At 45.8% G+C, this 12,143-nt stretch overlaps 9 non-coding genes across 9 annotated transcripts; all 9 read left to right on the top strand.

The window, feature by feature from the left end:
* The first annotated feature begins 323 nt into the window (after positions 1-323).
* On the top strand, positions 324-405 carry trnal-cag (transfer RNA leucine (anticodon CAG)). Its single transcript has one exon. It is a non-coding gene; the product is annotated as a tRNA-Leu (tRNA).
* A 3,081-nt stretch (positions 406-3,486) lies between these two features.
* trnal-cag (transfer RNA leucine (anticodon CAG)) lies at positions 3,487-3,568 on the top strand. Its single transcript has one exon. It is a non-coding gene; the product is annotated as a tRNA-Leu (tRNA).
* A 973-nt stretch (positions 3,569-4,541) lies between these two features.
* trnal-cag (transfer RNA leucine (anticodon CAG)) lies at positions 4,542-4,623 on the top strand. Its single transcript has one exon. It is a non-coding gene; the product is annotated as a tRNA-Leu (tRNA).
* A 2,027-nt stretch (positions 4,624-6,650) lies between these two features.
* On the top strand, positions 6,651-6,732 carry trnal-cag (transfer RNA leucine (anticodon CAG)). The gene has a single exon. It is a non-coding gene; the product is annotated as a tRNA-Leu (tRNA).
* Positions 6,733-7,705: 973 nt separating this feature from the next.
* trnal-cag (transfer RNA leucine (anticodon CAG)) lies at positions 7,706-7,787 on the top strand. Its single transcript has one exon. It is a non-coding gene; the product is annotated as a tRNA-Leu (tRNA).
* Positions 7,788-8,760: 973 nt separating this feature from the next.
* On the top strand, positions 8,761-8,842 carry trnal-cag (transfer RNA leucine (anticodon CAG)). The gene has a single exon. It is a non-coding gene; the product is annotated as a tRNA-Leu (tRNA).
* Positions 8,843-9,815: 973 nt separating this feature from the next.
* On the top strand, positions 9,816-9,897 carry trnal-cag (transfer RNA leucine (anticodon CAG)). The gene has a single exon. It is a non-coding gene; the product is annotated as a tRNA-Leu (tRNA).
* Positions 9,898-10,860: 963 nt separating this feature from the next.
* Positions 10,861-10,942, top strand: trnal-cag (transfer RNA leucine (anticodon CAG)). The gene has a single exon. It is a non-coding gene; the product is annotated as a tRNA-Leu (tRNA).
* A 973-nt stretch (positions 10,943-11,915) lies between these two features.
* Positions 11,916-11,997, top strand: trnal-cag (transfer RNA leucine (anticodon CAG)). Its single transcript has one exon. It is a non-coding gene; the product is annotated as a tRNA-Leu (tRNA).
* Positions 11,998-12,143: the final 146 nt, after the last annotated feature.

Here is a 12,143-nt window from a genome sequence, read left to right as displayed (position 1 = left end):
TAATGTGGGAAATGGCGCAGCCAGTATGCACACAGCACGATCCCACAAACAGCAATGTGTTCATGACCAGATAATCTGTTTTTGTCAGTGATGTTGATATAGGAATAAATATTGAATGAATGTTGTAACTGGTTTGTCCCAACATGCACCTAATTTCTGTTGTTGCCCTGTGGATACGTAGGTTCCTGTGACCGGTATGTTGCAAAATCGTTTCTCGAGAGTTTACTGTCTACCACTTTAATTGCCTTAATTATTATTTTCCGCATGGCAAAGTCACATTTCACTCAACGGTCACTCGTTCCAGAACAGAAGCTGCTTCCAGTGGTAGCGTGGCCGAGCGGTCTAAGGCGCTGGATCCAGGTTCCAGTCTCTTCGGAGGCGTGGGTTCAAATCCCACCGCTGCCACAATTTTCCCTGCGTAACACTTGCATTCTGTCAGCACAAGCATGGGCACCTGTTTCACAATGGGGCCATTTTGGTGTGGAAAAGTAGTTGGACTGTGAGCGGTGCCTTTAGTTTGTTGGCAAATGGCAATACCATCGAAGAGTTTGATGTCACCACTTGAAAATTGAAGGCCAGTTGAGCATGCTTTTTGCACGCTGGCCGGATTTGTGTGGATAAAAAGTAAATGTCAGAAGTGGTATTGGAAACCACGCCGCTAGAAGTGGGCTTGGCACCCACGTCCCAGAATACACCAACCTTTGGTAAGGTAAGGGTTACAGTCTTTGAGTTTGGCACCTTAAACCACTCGGCCACCCTGACAATGAACCGACTGTAACTGCAGAAAAGCGTGCTCCAATTCTGCACATTTACTGAGTTGCATCACAATCCTTCCTCCTGTGCAATCACACAACACGTACATTGTTACGACATCACTTAACAGGCAGCGCCAGTCATTAAGTTTATCATGCCTGCAATGCAACCAACACACGTATTTCTCACAACAGCTCGCATTTTGCCAGCTATCGGGTAAAATTTTCTGCAGTGTGTTGGCGCCTTTCATGTCCCAAAACGCTTTACAGCCAATGAAGTATTTTTAAAGTGAGTCACTGTTGTAATGTGGGAAATGGCGCAGCCAGTATGCACACAGCACGATCCCACAAACAGCAATGTGTTCATGACCAGATAATCTGTTTTTGTCAGTGATGTTGATATAGGAATAAATATTGAATGAATGTTGTAACTGGTTTGTCCCAACATGCACCTAATTTCTGTTGTTGCCCTGTGGATACGTAGGTTCCTGTGACCGGTATGTTGCAAAATCGTTTCTCGAGAGTTTACTGTCTACCACTTTAATTGCCTTAATTATTATTTTCCGCATGGCAAAGTCACATTTCACTCAACGGTCACTCGTTCCAGAACAGAAGCTGCGTCCAGTGGTAGCGTGGCCGAGCGGTCTAAGGCGCTGGATCCAGGTTCCAGTCTCTTCGGAGGCGTGGGTTCAATCCCACTGCTGCCAGAATTTTCCCTGCGTAACACTTGCATTCTGTCAGCACAAGCATGGGCACCTGTTTCACAATGGGGCCATTTTGGTGTGGAAAAGTAGTTGGACTTTGAGCGGTGCCTTTAGTTTGTTGGCAAATGGCAATACCATCGAAGAGTTTGATGTCACCACTTGAAAATTGAAGGCCAGTTGAGCATGCTTTTTGCACGCTGGCCGCATTTGTGTGGATAAAAAGTAAATGTCAGAAGTGGGATTGGAAACCACGCCGCTAGAAGTGGGCTTGGCACCCACGTCCCAGAATACACCAACCTTTGGTAAGGTAAGGGTTACAGTCTTTGAGTTTGGCACCTTAAACCACTCGGCCACCCTGACAATGAACCGACTTTAACTGCAGAATAGCGTGCTCCAATTCTGCACATTTACTGAGTTGCATCACAATCCTTCCTCCTGTGCAATCACACAACACGTACATTGTTACGACATCACTTAACAGGCAGCGCCAGTCATTAAGTTTATCATGCCTGCAATGCAACCAACACACGTATTTCTCACAACAGCTCGCATTTTGCCAGCTATCGGGTAAAATTTTCTGCAGTGTGTTGGCGCCTTTCATGTCCCAAAACGCTTTACAGCCAATGAAGTATTTTTAAAGTGAGTCACTGTTGTAATGTGGGAAATGGCGCAGCCAGTATGCACACAGCACGATCCCACAAACAGCAATGCGTTCATGACCAGATAATCTGTTTTTGTCAGTGATGTTGATATAGGAATAAATATTGAATGAATGTTGTAACTGGTTTGTCCCAACATGCACCTAATTTCTGTTGTTGCCCTGTGGATACGTAGGTTCCTGTGACCGGTATGTTGCAAAATCGTTTCTCGAGAGTTTACTGTCTACCACTTTAATTGCCTTAATTATTATTTTCCGCATGGCAAAGTCACATTTCACTCAACGGTCACTCGTTCCAGAACAGAAGCTGCTTCCAGTGGTAGCGTGGCCGAGCGGTCTAAGGCGCTGGATCCAGGTTCCAGTCTCTTCGGAGGCGTGGGTTCAATCCCACTGCTGCCAGAATTTTCCCTGCGTAACACTTGCATTCTGTCAGCACAAGCATGGGCACCTGTTTCACAATGGGGCCATTTTGGTGTGGAAAAGTAGTTGGACTTTGAGCGGTGCCTTTAGTTTGTTGGCAAATGGCAATACCATCGAAGAGTTTGATGTCACCACTTGAAAATTGAAGGCCAGTTGAGCATGCTTTTTGCACGCTGGCCGCATTTGTGTGGATAAAAAGTAAATGTCAGAAGTGGGATTGGAAACCACGCCGCTAGAAGTGGGCTTGGCACCCACGTCCCAGAATACACCAACCTTTGGTAAGGTAAGGGTTACAGTCTTTGAGTTTGGCACCTTAAACCACTCGGCCACCCTGACAATGAACCGACTTTAACTGCAGAAAAGCGTGCTCCAATTCTGCACATTTACTGAGTTGCATCACAATCCTTCCTCCTGTGCAATCACACAACACGTACATTGTTACGACATCACTTAACAGGCAGCGCCAGTCATTAAGTTTATCATGCCTGCAATGCAACCAACACACGTATTTCTCACAACAGCTCGCATTTTGCCAGCTATCGGGTAAAATTTTCTGCAGTGTGTTGGCGCCTTTCATGTCCCAAAACGCTTTACAGCCAATGAAGTATTTTTAAAGTGAGTCACTGTTGTAATGTGGGAAATGGCGCAGCCAGTATGCACACAGCACGATCCCACAAACAGCAATGTGTTCATGACCAGATAATCTGTTTTTGTCAGTGATGTTGATATAGGATTAAATATTGAATGAATGTTGTAACTGGTTTGTCCCAACATGCACCTAATTTCTGTTGTTGCCCTGTGGATACGTAGGTTCCTGTGACCGGTATGTTGCAAAATCGTTTCTCGAGAGTTTACTGTCTACCACTTTAATTGCCTTAATTATTATTTTCCGCATGGCAAAGTCACATTTCACTCAACGGTCACTCGTTCCAGAACAGAAGCTGCTTCCAGTGGTAGCGTGGCCGAGCGGTGTAAGGCGCTGGATCCAGGTTCCAGTCTCTTCGGAGGCGTGGGTTCAAATCCCACCGCTGCCAGAATTTTCCCTGCGTAACACTTGCATTCTGTCAGCACAAGCATGGGCACCTGTTTCACAATGGGGCCATTTTGGTGTGGAAAAGTACTTGGACTGTGAGCGGTGCCTTCAGTTTGTTGGCAAATGGCAATACCATCGAAAAGTTCGATGTCACCACTTGAAAATTGAAGGCCAGTTGAGCATGCTTTTTGCACGCTGGCCGCATTTGTGTGGATAAAAAGTAAATGTCAGAAGTGGGATTGGAAACCACGCCGCTAGAAGTGGGCTTGGCACCCACGTCCCAGAATACACCAACCTTTGGTAAGGTAAGGGTTACAGTCTTTGAGTTTGGCACCTTAAACCACTCGGCCACCCTGACAATGAACCGACTGTAACTGCAGAAAAGCGTGCTCCAATTCTGCACATTTACTGAGTTGCATCACAATCCTTCCTCCTGTGCAATCACACAACACGTACATTGTTACGACATCACTTAACAGGCAGCGCCAGTCATTAAGTTTATCATGCCTGCAATGCAACCAACACACGTATTTCTCACAACAGCTCGCATTTTGCCAGCTATCGGGTAAAATTTTCTGCAGTGTGTTGGCGCCTTTCATGTCCCAAAACGCTTTACAGCCAATGAAGTATTTTTAAAGTGAGTCACTGTTGTAATGTGGGAAATGGCGCAGCCAGTATGCACACAGCACGATCCCACAAACAGCAATGTGTTCATGACCAGATAATCTGTTTTTGTCAGTGATGTTGATATAGGAATAAATATTGAATGAATATTGTAACTGGTTTGTCCCAACATGCACCTAATTTCTGTTGTTGCCCTGTGGATACGTAGGTTCCTGTGACCGGTATGTTGCAAAATCGTTTCTCGAGAGTTTACTGTCTACCACTTTAATTGCCTTAATTATTATTTTCCGCATGGCAAAGTCACATTTCACTCAACGGTCACTCGTTCCAGAACAGAAGCTGCGTCCAGTGGTAGCGTGGCCGAGCGGTCTAAGGCGCTGGATCCAGGTTCCAGTCTCTTCGGAGGCGTGGGTTCAAATCCCACTGCTGCCAGAATTTTCCCTGCGTAACACTTGCATTCTGTCAGCACAAGCATGGGCACCTGTTTCACAATGGGGCCATTTTGGTGTGGAAAAGTAGTTGGACTTTGAGCGGTGCCTTTAGTTTGTTGGCAAATGGCAATACCATCGAAGAGTTTGATGTCACCACTTGAAAATTGAAGGCCAGTTGAGCATGCTTTTTGCACGCTGGCCGCATTTGTGTGGATAAAAAGTAAATGTCAGAAGTGGGATTGGAAACCACGCCGCTAGAAGTGGGCTTGGCACCCACGTCCCAGAATACACCAACCTTTGGTAAGGTAAGGGTTACAGTCTTTGAGTTTGGCACCTTAAACCACTCGGCCACCCTGACAATGAACCGACTTTAACTGCAGAATAGCGTGCTCCAATTCTGCACATTTACTGAGTTGCATCACAATCCTTCCTCCTGTGCAATCACACAACACGTACATTGTTACGACATCACTTATCAGGCAGCGCCAGTCATTAAGTTTATCATGCCTGCAATGCAACCAACACACGTATTTCTCACAACAGCTCGCATTTTGCCAGCTATCGGGTAAAATTTTCTGCAGTGTGTTGGCGCCTTTCATGTCCCAAAACGCTTTACAGCCAATGAAGTATTTTTAAAGTGAGTCACTGTTGTAATGTGGGAAATGGCGCAGCCAGTATGCACACAGCACGATCCCACAAACAGCAATGCGTTCATGACCAGATAATCTGTTTTTGTCAGTGATGTTGATATAGGAATAAATATTGAATGAATGTTGTAACTGGTTTGTCCCAACATGCACCTAATTTCTGTTGTTGCCCTGTGGATACGTAGGTTCCTGTGACCGGTATGTTGCAAAATCGTTTCTCGAGAGTTTACTGTCTACCACTTTAATTGCCTTAATTATTATTTTCCGCATGGCAAAGTCACATTTCACTCAACGGTCACTCGTTCCAGAACAGAAGCTGCTTCCAGTGGTAGCGTGGCCGAGCGGTCTAAGGCGCTGGATCCAGGTTCCAGTCTCTTCGGAGGCGTGGGTTCAATCCCACTGCTGCCAGAATTTTCCCTGCGTAACACTTGCATTCTGTCAGCACAAGCATGGGCACCTGTTTCACAATGGGGCCATTTTGGTGTGGAAAAGTAGTTGGACTTTGAGCGGTGCCTTTAGTTTGTTGGCAAATGGCAATACCATCGAAGAGTTTGATGTCACCACTTGAAAATTGAAGGCCAGTTGAGCATGCTTTTTGCACGCTGGCCGCATTTGTGTGGATAAAAAGTAAATGTCAGAAGTGGGATTGGAAACCACGCCGCTAGAAGTGGGCTTGGCACCCACGTCCCAGAATACACCAACCTTTGGTAAGGTAAGGGTTACAGTCTTTGAGTTTGGCACCTTAAACCACTCGGCCACCCTGACAATGAACCGACTTTAACTGCAGAATAGCGTGCTCCAATTCTGCACATTTACTGAGTTGCATCACAATCCTTCCTCCTGTGCAATCACACAACACGTACATTGTTACGACATCACTTAACAGGCAGCGCCAGTCATTAAGTTTATCATGCCTGCAATGCAACCAACACACGTATTTCTCACAACAGCTCGCATTTTGCCAGCTATCGGGTAAAATTTTCTGCAGTGTGTTGGCGCCTTTCATGTCCCAAAACGCTTTACAGCCAATGAAGTATTTTTAAAGTGAGTCACTGTTGTAATGTGGGAAATGGCACAGCCAGTATGCACACAGCACGATCCCACAAACAGCAATGCGTTCATGACCAGATAATCTGTTTTTGTCAGTGATGTTGATATAGGAATAAATATTGAATGAATGTTGTAACTGGTTTGTCCCAACATGCACCTAATTTCTGTTGTTGCCCTGTGGATACGTAGGTTCCTGTGACCGGTATGTTGCAAAATCGTTTCTCGAGAGTTTACTGTCTACCACTTTAATTGCCTTAATTATTATTTTCCGCATGGCAAAGTCACATTTCACTCAACGGTCACTCGTTCCAGAACAGAAGCTGCTTCCAGTGGTAGCGTGGCCGAGCGGTGTAAGGCGCTGGATCCAGGTTCCAGTCTCTTCGGAGGCGTGGGTTCAAATCCCACCGCTGCCAGAATTTTCCCTGCGTAACACTTGCATTCTGTCAGCACAAGCATGGGCACCTGTTTCACAATGGGGCCATTTTGGTGTGGAAAAGTACTTGGACTGTGAGCGGTGCCTTCAGTTTGTTGGCAAATGGCAATACCATCGAAAAGTTCGATGTCACCACTTGAAAATTGAAGGCCAGTTGAGCATGCTTTTTGCACGCTGGCCGCATTTGTGTGGATAAAAAGTAAATGTCAGAAGTGGGATTGGAAACCACGCCGCTAGAAGTGGGCTTGGCACCCACGTCCCAGAATACACCAACCTTTGGTAAGGTAAGGGTTACAGTCTTTGAGTTTGGCACCTTAAACCACTCGGCCACCCTGACAATGAACCGACTGTAACTGCAGAAAAGCGTGCTCCAATTCTGCACATTTACTGAGTTGCATCACAATCCTTCCTCCTGTGCAATCACACAACACGTACATTGTTACGACATCACTTAACAGGCAGCGCCAGTCATTAAGTTTATCATGCCTGCAATGCAACCAACACACGTATTTCTCACAACAGCTCGCATTTTGCCAGCTATCGGGTAAAATTTTCTGCAGTGTGTTGGCGCCTTTCATGTCCCAAAACGCTTTACAGCCAATGAAGTATTTTTAAAGTGAGTCACTGTTGTAATGTGGGAAATGGCACAGCCAGTATGCACACAGCACGATCCCACAAACAGCAATGCGTTCATGACCAGATAATCTGTTTTTGTCAGTGATGTTGATATAGGAATAAATATTGAATGAATGTTGTAACTGGTTTGTCCCAACATGCACCTAATTTCTGTTGTTGCCCTGTGGATACGTAGGTTCCTGTGACCGGTATGTTGCAAAATCGTTTCTCGAGAGTTTACTGTCTACCACTTTAATTGCCTTAATTATTATTTTCCGCATGGCAAAGTCACATTTCACTCAACGGTCACTCGTTCCAGAACAGAAGCTGCTTCCAGTGGTAGCGTGGCCGAGCGGTGTAAGGCGCTGGATCCAGGTTCCAGTCTCTTCGGAGGCGTGGGTTCAAATCCCACCGCTGCCAGAATTTTCCCTGCGTAACACTTGCATTCTGTCAGCACAAGCATGGGCACCTGTTTCACAATGGGGCCATTTTGGTGTGGAAAAGTACTTGGACTGTGAGCGGTGCCTTCAGTTTGTTGGCAAATGGCAATACCATCGAAAAGTTCGATGTCACCACTTGAAAATTGAAGGCCAGTTGAGCATGCTTTTTGCACGCTGGCCGCATTTGTGTGGATAAAAAGTAAATGTCAGAAGTGGGATTGGAAACCACGCCGCTAGAAGTGGGCTTGGCACCCACGTCCCAGAATACACCAACCTTTGGTAAGGTAAGGGTTACAGTCTTTGAGTTTGGCACCTTAAACCACTCGGCCACCCTGACAATGAACCGACTGTAACTGCAGAAAAGCGTGCTCCAATTCTGCACATTTACTGAGTTGCATCACAATCCTTCCTCCTGTGCAATCACACAACACGTACATTGTTACGACATCACTTAACAGGCAGCGCCAGTCATTAAGTTTATCATGCCTGCAATGCAACCAACACACGTATTTCTCACAACAGCTCGCATTTTGCCAGCTATCGGGTAAAATTTTCTGCAGTGTGTTGGCGCCTTTCATGTCCCAAAACGCTTTACAGCCAATGAAGTATTTTTAAAGTGAGTCACTGTTGTAATGTGGGAAATGGCGCAGCCAGTATGCACACAGCACGATCCCACAAACAGCAATGTGTTCATGACCAGATAATCTGTTTTTGTCAGTGATGTTGATATAGGAATAAATATTGAATGAATGTTGTAACTGGTTTGTCCCAACATGCACCTAATTTCTGTTGTTGCCCTGTGGATACGTAGGTTCCTGTGACCGGTATGTTGCAAAATCGTTTCTCGAGAGTTCACTGTCTACCACTTTAATTGCCTTAATTATTATTTTCCGCATAACAAAGTCACATTACACTCAACGTTCACTCGTTCCAGAACAGAAGCTGCGTCCAGTGGTAGCGTGGCCGAGCGGTCTAAGGCGCTGGATCCAGGTTCCAGTCTCTTCGGAGGTGTGGGTTCAAATCCCACCGCTGCCAGAATTTTCCCTGCGTAACACTTGCATTCTGTCAGCACAAGCATGGGCACCTGTTTCACAATGGGGCCATTTTGGTGTGGAAAAGTAGTTGGACTGTGAGCGGTGCCTTCAGTTTGTTGGCAAATGGCAATACCATCGAAGAGTTTGATGTCACCACTTGAAAATTAAAGGCCACTTGAGCATGCTTTTTGCACGCTGGCCGCATTTGTGTGGATAAAAAGTAAATGTCAGAAGTGGGATTGGAAACCACGCCGCTAGAAGTGGGCTTGGCACCCACGTCCCAGAATACACCAACCTTTGGTAAGGTAAGGGTTACAGTCTTTGAGTTTGGCACCTTAAACCACTCGGCCACCCTGACAATGAACCGACTGTAACTGCAGAAAAGCGTGCTCCAATTCTGCACATTTACTGAGTTGCATCACAATCCTTCCTCCTGTGCAATCACACAACACGTACATTGTTACGACATCACTTAACAGGCAGCGCCAGTCATTAAGTTTATCATGCCTGCAATGCAACCAACACACGTATTTCTCACAACAGCTCGCATTTTGCCAGCTATCGGGTAAAATTTTCTGCAGTGTGTTGGCGCCTTTCATGTCCCAAAACGCTTTACAGCCAATGAAGTATTTTTACAGTGAGTCACTGTTGTAATGTGGGAAATGGCGCAGCCAGTATGCACACAGCACGATCCCACAAACAGCAATGTGTTCATGACCAGATAATCTGTTTTTGTCAGTGATGTTGATATAGGAATAAATATTGAATGAATGTTGTAACTGGTTTGTCCCAACATGCACCTAATTTCTGTTGTTGCCCTGTGGATACGTAGGTTCCTGTGACCGGTATGTTGCAAAATCGTTTCTCGAGAGTTTACTGTCTACCACTTTAATTGCCTTAATTATTATTTTCCGCATGGCAAAGTCACATTTCACACAACGGTCACTCGTTCCAGAACAGAAGCTGCGTCCAGTGGTAGCGTGGCCGAGCGGTGTAAGGCGCTGGATCCAGGTTCCAGTCTCTTCGGAGGCGTGGGTTCAAATCCCACCGCTGCCACAATTTTCCCTGCGTAACACTTGCATTCTGTCAGCACAAGCATGGGCACCTGTTTCACAATGGGGCCATTTTGGTGTGGAAAAGTAGTTGGACTGTGAGCGGTGCCTTTAGTTTGTTGGCAAATGGCAATACCATCGAAGAGTTTGATGTCACCACTTGAAAATTGAAGGCCAGTTGAGCATGCTTTTTGCACGCTGGCCGCATTTGTGTGGATAAAAAGTAAATGTCAGAAGTGGGATTGGAAACCACGCCGCTAGAAGTGGGCTTGGCACCCACGTCCCAGAATACACCAACCTTTGGTAAGGTAAGGGTTACAGTCTTTGAGTTTGGCACCTTAAACCACTCGGCCACCCTGACAATGAACTGCAGAAAAGCGTGCTCCAATTCTGCACATTTACTGAGTTGCATCACAATTCTTCCTCCTGTGTAATCACACAACACGTACATTGTTACGACATCACTTAACAGGCAGCGCCAGTCATTAAGTTTATCATGCCTGCAATGCAACCAACACACGTATTTCTCACAACAGCTCGCATTTTGCCAGCTATCGGGTAAAATTTTCTGCAGTGTGTTGGCGCCTTTCATGTCCCAAAACGCTTTACAGCCAATGAAGTATTTTTAAAGTGAGTCACTGTTGTAATGTGGGAAATGGCGCAGCCAGGATGCACACAGCACGATCCCACAAACAGCAATGTGTTCATGACCAGATAATCTGTTTTTGTCAGTGATGTTGATATAGGAATAAATATTGAATGAATGTTGTAACTGGTTTGTCCCAACATGCACCTAATTTCTGTTGTTGCCCTGTGGATACGTAGGTTCCTGTGACCGGTATGTTGCAAAATCGTTTCTCGAGAGTTTACTGTCTACCACTTTAATTGCCTTAATTATTATTTTCCGCATGGCAAAGTCACATTTCACTCAACGGTCACTCGTTCCAGAACAGAAACTGCTTCCAGTGGTAGCGTGGCCGAGCGGTGTAAGGCGCTGGATCCAGGTTCCAGTCTCTTCGGAGGCGTGGGTTCAAATCCCACCGCTGCCAGAATTTTCCCTGCGTAACACTTGCATTCTGTCAGCACAAGCATGGGCACCTGTTTCACAATGGGGCCATTTTGGTGTGGAAAAGTACTTGGACTGTGAGCGGTGCCTTCAGTTTGTTGGCAAATGGCAATACCATCGAAAAGTTCGATGTCACCACTTGAAAATTGAAGGCCAGTTGAGCATGCTTTTTGCACGCTGGCCGCATTTGTGTGGATAAAAAGTAAATGTCAGAAGTGGGATTGGAAACCACGCCGCTAGAAGTGGGCTTGGCACCCACGTCCCAGAATACACCAACCTTTGGTAAGGTAAGGGTTACAGTCTTTGAGTTTGGCACCTTAAACCACTCGGCCACCCTGACAATGAACCGACTGTAACTGCAGAAAAGCGTGCTCCAATTCTGCACATTTACTGAGTTGCATCACAATCCTTCCTCCTGTGCAATCACACAACACGTACATTGTTACGACATCACTTAACAGGCAGCGCCAGTCATTAAGTTTATCATGCCTGCAATGCAACCAACACACGTATTTCTCACAACAGCTCGCATTTTGCCAGCTATCGGGTAAAATTTTCTGCAGTGTGTTGGCGCCTTTCATGTCCCAAAACGCTTTACAGCCAATGAAGTATTTTTAAAGTGAGTCACTGTTGTAATGTGGGAAATGGCGCAGCCAGTATGCACACAGCACGATCCCACAAACAGCAATGTGTTCATGACCAGATAATCTGTTTTTGTCAGTGATGTTGATATAGGAATAAATATTGAATGAATGTTGTAACTGGTTTGTCCCAACATGCACCTAATTTCTGTTGTTGCCCTGTGGATACGTAGGTTCCTGTGACCGGTATGTTGCAAAATCGTTTCTCGAGAGTTTACTGTCTACCACTTTAATTGCCTTAATTATTATTTTCCGCATGGCAAAGTCACATTTCAATCAACGGTCACTCGTTCCAGAACAGAAGCTGCGTCCAGTGGTAGCGTGGCCGAGCGGTCTAAGGCGCTGGATCCAGGTTCCAGTCTCTTCGGAGGCGTGGGTTCAAATCCCACCGCTGCCAGAATTTTCCCTGCGTAACACTTGCATTCTGTCAGCACAAGCATGGGCACCTGTTTCACAATGGGGCCATTTTGGTGTGGAAAAGTAGTTGGACTGTGAGCGGTGCCTTTAGTTTGTTGGCAAATGGCAATACCATCGAAGAGTTTG

This window comes from Pristiophorus japonicus, chromosome 8, assembly GCF_044704955.1.
Source record: "Pristiophorus japonicus isolate sPriJap1 chromosome 8, sPriJap1.hap1, whole genome shotgun sequence".
NCBI classification, from domain to species: Eukaryota; Metazoa; Chordata; class Chondrichthyes; family Pristiophoridae; genus Pristiophorus; species Pristiophorus japonicus.
Note: the sequence above shows the minus strand (reverse complement) of the source record. Positions and strands in the feature narration are given on the sequence as shown.